This window comes from Pinus tabuliformis, chromosome 7 (assembly GCF_031772625.1).
Source record: "Pinus tabuliformis cultivar Carrire ecotype Pingquan chromosome 7, CPIR1, whole genome shotgun sequence".
In the NCBI taxonomy this organism is placed as follows: Eukaryota; Viridiplantae; Streptophyta; class Pinopsida; order Pinales; family Pinaceae; genus Pinus; species Pinus tabuliformis.
In genome coordinates, this window is record NC_142293.1 from 1502250294 (window position 1) to 1502259740 (window position 9447).

Sequence of the window (9447 nt, forward strand, 5' to 3'; positions counted from 1 at the left end):
TGATTTAATTTAATTAATTATTTTATTTGGATTTATAATTGTTTTGAATAAGAGAGTGAGGCTAACATATTTGTGCGAGGTGTGGGTATGTAGCTAGCATACACATACCTCGTACGTATACTAATAATACTTATAAGAGCCAGTCACATAAGTCAATCATTTAGCAAGTAGGTTAACAACTTAATATAAGGTAATAAGATTAATAAGCGAGCACTACATACACCCCATATAATTAGTCAAGAAGAACCAAAATTTAAGTAAATAAAACAAGGATATCGCTTTGCATTTAGAGTCCCCAACTAGCCTATAGTTGTAGAAATTATGTTGTAGATTTGAAACCTTTCATGAAGTTTTAATCAAATGACAGGATACAAACCTACTGTATAGGTCTGCGGAATTCAATTCACAATTTAGAACATCAATTACAAACATGCAATGAGAAATAACACACATGTTGTAACAACCCTAGTGAAAATTCCATGTAATAAAAGTTAATAAAGGAAAAACATGACCACAGTTAAGGTACACTTATTCCAAGCTGAATGTTGGGCAAAGATATCCTAGTGGGCATCACTTGATGTGTTTATGGCTAAAGGAAATTGGAAAAGGAAAATAAATTAAAAAGTCAAAAGGGCATTTTTGGCACACTTATTTATGAAAATAAAGGAAAATAGGAGAAAAGGGAGGTGAAAGGTCACAGGTTGCATGTGAGGAGGAAAATGAAGGAAAATAATGGAAATTGAAGAAAATAGAGGCCTCATTGATAAAAAGGCGTATGAGGATCAATGGGCAGACTTAGTGAGTGAAGGTTTGGTCAGTGTAAACTTGGCCAGTGTAAGCTTGGTCAATGTAAGCTTGGTCAGTTCAGTTGTTAAGCTCTCTGATTATTCTCTCTCTCTCTCTCACTCTTGGACACTTAGATTTTTCTTGGAGAACTCTAGCTTTGGAGCAAGGAAGGAAAAACAAAGCAAAGGAAAGGAAGGAAAGAAAGGATCAAGCAAGGAAGAACAGGATCAAGCAATTTAACCAGGAATACTTGCAGGTAACATATTGCATGTATGATTTCCTAGTTTGTTTTGACATGCATGGCTTTGCATGTTGGTGTATGTTTATCTTGATGTCGGTGGAATGGTTTTGCCAGGTTATGACAATGGTTTTCAACCTAGCCTTGCCTTTTTCCAGATGCCATGGTGTGCTAGGATGTTGATCTCAATTTTGAGATTTGGAATTGTCGGATGGAATTCAGAATCCGGGGTGGAGGTGGTCTCAAGGTTCAATACCAAAGGCCTAGGAATCTTAATCTGAAATTGATTAAGGATCTATAAAAAGCCTAAAAGTCAAAGTTACTGGATTTGAGTGGAAGCATCGCCATTGCGTGGAGATCGCAAAAATGGTCCCAATGCAATTTGAATGGAAACATTTTGCCTCCACATGAATGAGCAAATACCAAATGAGAATGATGGACTCTGTAACTTACTTGAGAATATCAGAAGATGAACGAGGGACCTGATAAATTCGCAAACAGAGAATACGAGTGCAACACGACCTCTCCTCTTCTTGGGTCTTCGAAAATTTCTTCACTTTATCTCTCAAGGTTCTTTAGAATTTTTACAGAATTGTCCTCAGACAGGCAGCCCAACAAGCTTCGATATTATCTCAAATAAAATTTACATACCAAGAGATGCTTCAGAGTACAAAGCCCTCTTCACTTTTCTTACATACACACAAGCATACTAAAGAGCATAGAAGATTTCTCAGAGTAGAGAAGCACTCAATTGATCGATTCGGGCTTCATCATCTCTTATCTTTTTATACTCTTTTTTTTTAACCTATGATTCTATTCTATCTAAAATCTAAAATTATTTAGGGTCGTGTCGGATATCTCAGATCCAGACGATGTCTACTCAGTATTCCAGTACAATTATATAATAACCTTTAAATACAATAATTGAACACAAAAGACTGTTACAAAGAATTAAACACTGTTACCATGGTCCTTTTGGACTACGGTCTGAATCATAGTCATTTGAAGAGACATCTTTTTGTAAATAATATTCTTCAAGATATTTTAGATAATCATACTCATTCTCAGTGGGGTCTTGAGTATCTTGATATACATCCAAGAATAATGTGGCTTTTTCTTCTGTCTCTTTTTCTTTTCCTTTGCGAGATACCGATGCTATGGCTGAAGCTTTTGATGGCTGTCTTATCTCCAAATTTATGATGTCTTTGAAAGCATGATGACTTAGATATGGTAATTTGGAATGGTACTCTTTCTTTCTCCATCTGTTGATGTACACAGTAGGGTTTACTTCAATGTCAAGAAAAGAATCTTTATGAGCTATTACAAATGATGGTGCTGGCTGTATTGCCAATTCAATCCCATCTAATAATTCCCACTTAAAGATTTGGAACATGTTAGTGGCTGTTTCAATTGTATGCTGTATCCATAATCTACAGTGATCGTTGATGCTGTCTTTTTCTTGCCAACCCAACTCAAAATTAAATGCTGTACAAATCCTTGTAGATAACAATAGACTGATTAAACATATTGTATCTTTAGTCCAATTTCCTGACATTATTCCAATGGTGACTAAGGCTTTTTTATTAACAAAAAATTTTAAAACCTTATTGTCTCCTTGCAAAGTATTCAACTTTTTGAGAATGTGTATTTTCTCAGTCAATTTGCTTTTGTTGAATTCTTTCAACCAATTGATTATCTTTTGTATTTCCTCTTTGTTATCTGCAATCATAGTCATTTCAGAGAAAATTTCAAATACCTGTGCAAAAGGATTTGGGATAATGGCATTCCTGAATTCCATACTCTGATAATCCCATGGTGATGAGAATATCCTGATATACTGAAAAGTTCTTTCAATGCATTGGGATGTTCTGATCATCCTTTTCTTTGTGCATAATCCTTCTTTAATTTCCCAATTAGCAAATTGTTCGAAAATCTCATATTGAGGGAAAGTATCTGTACTTTCAAAATGTTCAGTAAGCCTTTGTAAGAATGAGGCTTCTAATTCATCAAACAGATCTGGGATCCTTAATGTTAACATAAATTTACCAACATCTTCCTTGATATTAATTTCTTCAAGATCCATCATCTTTGCACTAGTAAATATTTCTAATGCAAAATCAATGCTGCCAATTAACTGATAATAATTCAAAATCTGCAAGACCCATATCATTGGCTGTGTATACTGGATGGACCATAAATCATCAAGCGTTCTAAAATATACTTTCACCTTCATGTTTGGGAGAGAATAAATCTTTACCAATTCTGGATCAAGTCCTAGAAGAGTACCAATATTCTTTGATTGCCATGCCTAGCATCTTTGTATCCATTGGTTTCTTCGTAATCTTAACCCAACTATCTTCTTGATTTCTGTACAGAGATATTCACAAAATTTCTCTAACAACTTGAATCTATATACAAAGGTAGAAAAATCATCTTGTTTACCTGGTAACTCAAATATGCTTTGTTGGGGTTCTCTGCTACTGCTGATCCTATGAGTTTTGTTCATGTCTCTTGTAAGAGCGTTTGCAATATAATTAGAATTTCCAGGAATCCATTCAACATCAAAATCATATTGCTGAAACCATATTTGCCATGATAATAACCTTCCTCTTGCCATTTGTCTTGATATCTTTGCTGCCAAAAAGTATTTAAAGTTCATTGAATCAGTTCGAATTAAGAACTTCTTTGGGGCAAGATAGAGTTCAAACCTTTGAATACCATTAAAGATTGCAAGAGTTTCTTTTTCAGCAATGAAGTAATTTTTCTGATTAGGCAGAAATTCTCCTGATGCATATGCACATAGCTCTTCTTCTTTATTATCCTCTTTTCTTTCAAAAAGAACTGCAGCCCAAAATTCATCAGAGGCATCTGTTTGTAGAATGAGTAAACCTTCTCCTGGAGGCTGTAGTTTAGGAAGATTTTTGCATTCTTCTTTCAGCTTCTTGACTGCTTCTGTTGCTTGGCTTGACCATCCTGATTTTAAATGTTTTCGAATAGGTGCAGTCTTTTCAGATAGTCTAGGAATGTATTTATGAATATAATTTAACACCCCTAGGAAACACTGAATCATCTTTGTGTCTTTGAGCTCATTAGGAAAATCAGCAAGTTTGGTGAGTACATGGGGTTGCATCTGGATGTGGCCTTCTACCACATGTATTCCAAGAAAATCAATGTTTTCTTGAAACAGAACCATTTTCTTTTCTGACAAGACTATTCCATGGTTCTGGACTTCTTTAAAAAATATTTCTAAATGTGCTAAATGAGTAGCAAGATCAGGACTGTGAATCAAAATGTCATCAATGTAAGTAATGATAAAATCATACTTACCAAATATGAAATCCATCCTTTTCTGAAAGAAAGCAGGGGCATTCTTTAACCCAAAAGGAACAACCTTCCATTGATAAAATCCTGTTGGACATGTAAAGGTTGTTTTATGTCGATCTGCTTCTTCAATTTGAATCTGGTAGTAACTTGACTTCATGTCAAATTTGCTAAAGATTTTTCTCTTCTGAATCTTTTGCATTATAACTTCTTGATGGGGCAGAGGATAATTAAAACTTTGAGTGATGGCATTTAGCGGCTTGTAGTTTATTACCATTCATGCTTTTCCTCTGACTATTTCTGAATGATTTCTTACTAGAAATGCAGAGCATGAGTAATGAGAAATACTAGGTTCAATCAGCTTGAGATTTAATAATTCTACAATTTGTTTTTTGATTTCTTGCTCGTCACCAGGAGTACAAGGAATAAGCTTACCTTTTACTCCATTGTCATGCAAAGTGATGATTTCTTGTTTTGGACTCTCTTTTTCCCAAAACTTCTGTGGGTCTTCTGAGCAACTTTTAAGCAGTCTTTCATATATGTCTTTCTGTTCTTTAGACCATTGAGGATCTATAACTACCTTTTGCTTTGTCTTGAGAGTCTCTTTTTCTGCATATTTTTGCAAGACTTCTTGCCAGTTTCGAGAATCATTTTCTGGCTTTCTGAACCCAGTTTTTCTTTGATTATTTTCTTTTCTTGCTTCAAAATCTGCAATTTGTAGCCTTGGTATAAAGATTGCTTTTTTCTTTAAATTGATGATCACTTTGTCTTCATTGATTGTTACTAGTAAAACTGAATTGATAAAAGGCATACCAAGAAATAGACTAGCTGAGGGATCATAATGCTGAATAGTTGAAATCTTGACAATACTCCCTCCGACTTTCATAGAAATATTATCAACATAGTGAGTGAGATTTACTGTACCTCCAATTGTTTTTGAGACAAGTATATTCTGTAGTGGCTTCCACATTCCTTTGAATAAAGAAGGTCTAGCTAAATTGTTGGATCCTCTGGTGTTGATAAAAGCATCAACATCTATCCAACTGTTCTTGACTTGTACAGAGACTGGTATATACAACAAATTATTAATTTTCACCATTTTCTTTAAAAGACTTTGTTCAGCTTCTGGATCAAATTGTGGAATAGGCATAGAAGAGGATGAGGCAGCTATCTTCTTCTCATAAGGACAAAAAGAATTTAACTTTGGTAAGGATGATATAGATTGCTTACCTTTGTCCTTAGTCTTTTCAGGAGACCAACATAATGAAACAGATTCTTCTGAACTTTCTGAAACTTCTGAGCTTGTCTCAAATTCATCACTATAATGAAGTTCATTTTCTTCTGAGGCAATTTCTTCTGAGATATCATCATCTGAACAATATGTACAAATGTTCATTTTTTGAGAAAATTCTGGACTTTCTTCATCTTCTGTCAGGGAGGCATCAGTCAAAATATATACATCTGATAAATCCTCCTGTGATTCAACAATTGACCAATCATCAAGAAATTCTTCAATATCAACACAAGCTTTCAATTTATTGGAAGAACTATTCGGGCATTTTCGAGCAAAATGTCCTTCTTGTTTGCATATGAAACAACAATTGTTGTTTTTTCTTGGCTGTTTCCACTTTTTCAAGAAGTGAAATTTTTTAAAGGGCTTTCTGGGATTGGCTACCTTCTTAGGCTTAAATCTACCATATCTTCTGATTTTCTTTTTCTTTTTAAAAGGTGTCCAGGGAAGAGCTGCATGACAGACATTAGCACTAGGAGTTATATCATGTGCTTGTTTCTGCCAACAAAGATGCTTTACTTTCTCTTGGCATCTAAATAGTAGATCTATCCAGTAAATTTGGTCAATGGATTTGCCTTGAATTTCAAGATATTTGGAAATTAGATCACCTAAATTTCTGGGTAACTTTGATAAGAATGCAACTTTTTGAGTTGAATCATTTGAAAGATTGGCTTTGTAGATTTTGGCCATAAAATCTTGACCAAATTGCTCAAGAATCTTTAAATCTTTCAATTCCATCCTAGTGAGATCAGTAATAAGTTGTTTCTTTTCATCAATGGGTTCAGGCACAAACTGTGTTTTTAACAGTGCTTCTAATGTAGATAGTCCTGCAGCTATCTCTACTTTTCGTTCTGCTTCTGGCTGTCCTGTCCACCAGTCATATACAATGCCTGCCATTCTTTTCTCTGCTAGGACAAATATGGATATATTATCTAGCCTTGTTGTAATTTGCATTTGATATAAGGCTCCTATCCATATTCTTATTGACTCTGCGAGATTTGTAGATTTGTCAAGATCTAAAATATATCCATTAGAATTGGAAGCAAAAATATCTTCTTCTATTCTAGGATATTTGTGAACATCCTTGACAAGATTTGCTTTCTGGATTGATGGTAAAATAAAAGAAGGGAATTTAGAAGTAGCATTTTCTAGTGTGACTATTTCTGCTTTTGATTTTTGAAATCTTTCTGAAGCATGTTCTTCTTTTAGAGGTTTAAAAGATGTGTTGGCTTTAGATGTGCTGGCCTCTGTTTCTTTGTGGTCCCAAAAATTGGGAGTAGACATATCAATTGTGAATTTTGAACTCTGGGATTCTTTGGCTTTTCTTCTTTTTTCTTTCTTTTGCTTTCTGGCTTCCTTTTCAATTCTGTCTTCTTGTTGTTCATCATATAATAGTTTTAGATTAGCCAGAATAAGTTCGTTTTGTTTCCCTAGATCATCTATGGCATCTTCTGCATAAGAACACCATGTAGTCAGATAATTGCTTATCTGATAGAGTTGATCTAGATCATTTGGATTTGAAGAATTATGTTCAATGAGGGGTGCACAATCAGCATGAGTAGGAGGTTGTTTGGATAAAGATGATGTAGTACAAAACTTTGTCTTTGGGGGCCATTTTCCTCCTTTTACATATCGGCGATTTGCAAACTACCACTCCTCAATAGGGGGAAATTGAGAGCTAGAAATTCTAAACATCTTATTGACAACAAAAAAACGGTTTGACTTCTGGAATATACAAATCATGAGGGGATAATATTTGTTGAGGGGATAATATTTGAAGTTTGTGATGAATCGATGCATGTGGTATTTTTACTACTCAACACATGGCATTCATAGTCAGCAAGTCCAAAGCTCAGTTTCAGTTGCAGGTGCAACATCTCCAGTTTGGTTGCAAGGTGAAATATTGGGTTGAATGGTTAAGAGGGTGATTTTTTTATATACATGGTGATGGCATATATATTAAAATGTCATTTTATTATTTAAAACAAAATCCATATAAGAAGCATTTGATTTATTATTTACAAAAACCTATGTAAAAACTATGTAGCGGAATGGCACAAATGTGATATGGGTTATAAAACTATGTTTAAACCATGGAAATAGAATATATTACAAACCATATGTTACAAACTATGGCGGAGGTTAATATTACAAAGTGTTAAACCATTTGCACAGATGGTTAGCGAAACCACTGCGGAGTTGGTATATAGGTCACTGCCACCGAAAATGTTGGGAGACGTTCAGTCACATGGTAACATCTCATGCCATGGAAATTGTTGGAGTTAACACTGTTGCCACAGAGCCGCTGCTCCAACACAATACATGTGACCAATAATCACTGGCAGAGTTAGTTTGTTATGCCACAGTTAGTTTGTTGGCTGCCTTTCCAATGCTATGTTTTGGCTATATTAAAACTATATGTTATAATGCACCATATATAGTTATATGGTTATAACAAATACATATGCAATTAAATCCATTGCTATGTTTTCCATTACGGTTTAGTCACCAACATAATGTATATATGTTTAATTTTATGCAATGGAGAGGAGAGGTGAGCTTGGCTACTTGAGAGGAATTGTAACATTCTATGCAGCAGAAGAGTTTTGGAGTAGCTTTGAAGACTTGGAGGTGAAACTTTGCAGGCTTATTCTGGGAGTTGTAGGAGGTATTTTTTTGAGCCATCAGTTTTGTTGGAATTCTAAGGCTGAGCAGAACACAATTGGACTAGTCAGAGATCCTTTTGATGTAATTTTATGGCTTTGAATATTTAATATAAAGGCCTCCCCGTTGAAGACCAGGGCCCCGTAGATGTAGGCTTGAAGATAGCCGAACTCCGTTAACAATTCTTGTGTCGCTTTTCTTTACATGTGTTTGTTGTTCTATTTTGCTGCAAAATATCTATTAGTTCTTCATGCTTGTGTGCTTAATGGTGTTTTTAATAATTCATGTATTTACACTTTCTAATGTTAAGCAATTCACATTTCAATAAATGATCAGATTTGGAATCATTTGGTATCAGAGCCAATTATTGATAATTGTGATTTGCAAGTGTGCATGATCAGTAGGAGAAAATCAAAGCTTGGTGAAGGAGAACTTGTTGAAGGAGATTGTTGGGTAGCATAGGTCCTGCATAACAGTTTTGGGTCTGATAGCCTAGAAAGTAGGATAAAAATATTATAAACCTCTGAAATATGCGGAGTGCAAAATGTAAAAGGTCGAGTCAAAGGGTTGTCCTCCCAAGAAATAATATAAAATAATAGGAAGTAAGTCGGTCCGCGGACCATAGGAAGGTATAAATAGAGCACGGCTCTATGAGGGAAAGGCAGTTCTTTTGGGGTATGATCTTGAATCTGAAATGTAATGGGTTATTGAGGGAAGCACTCTGAAAGCGTCTGTAATTCCGAGTCAGGGGTTTGGGTAGTGGATAGAGGCTCTGTAGCTATGTGCGCAGAGGCCTAGAATAATCTGCAGCTGTGTGTGCAGACCCCTGCAGTTGAGTGCGCAGGGTGGATCTGGATGTATTGGTGATAAGTGGAAATAAAGATAAGTTTCTTCTGCAAATTCTGTGTTACAATATGAGTTATCACGAATTTGACTGTATGAATGATTGATATAACTGTTTAATCTATGTGCATATGCTATGTTATCGATATATGTGAATATAAGTTTCTTCTAAGTGCACGAACTGGTTAAATTTGTTAAATGTTTGCTTAAAGACCCTTCTAAGTAGATCTGAGTTACAATATTTCATCAAATAGATTAGATCTGTAAACAACGTGATCTTAGAAAGTTTTGGGTCCAGATCTGC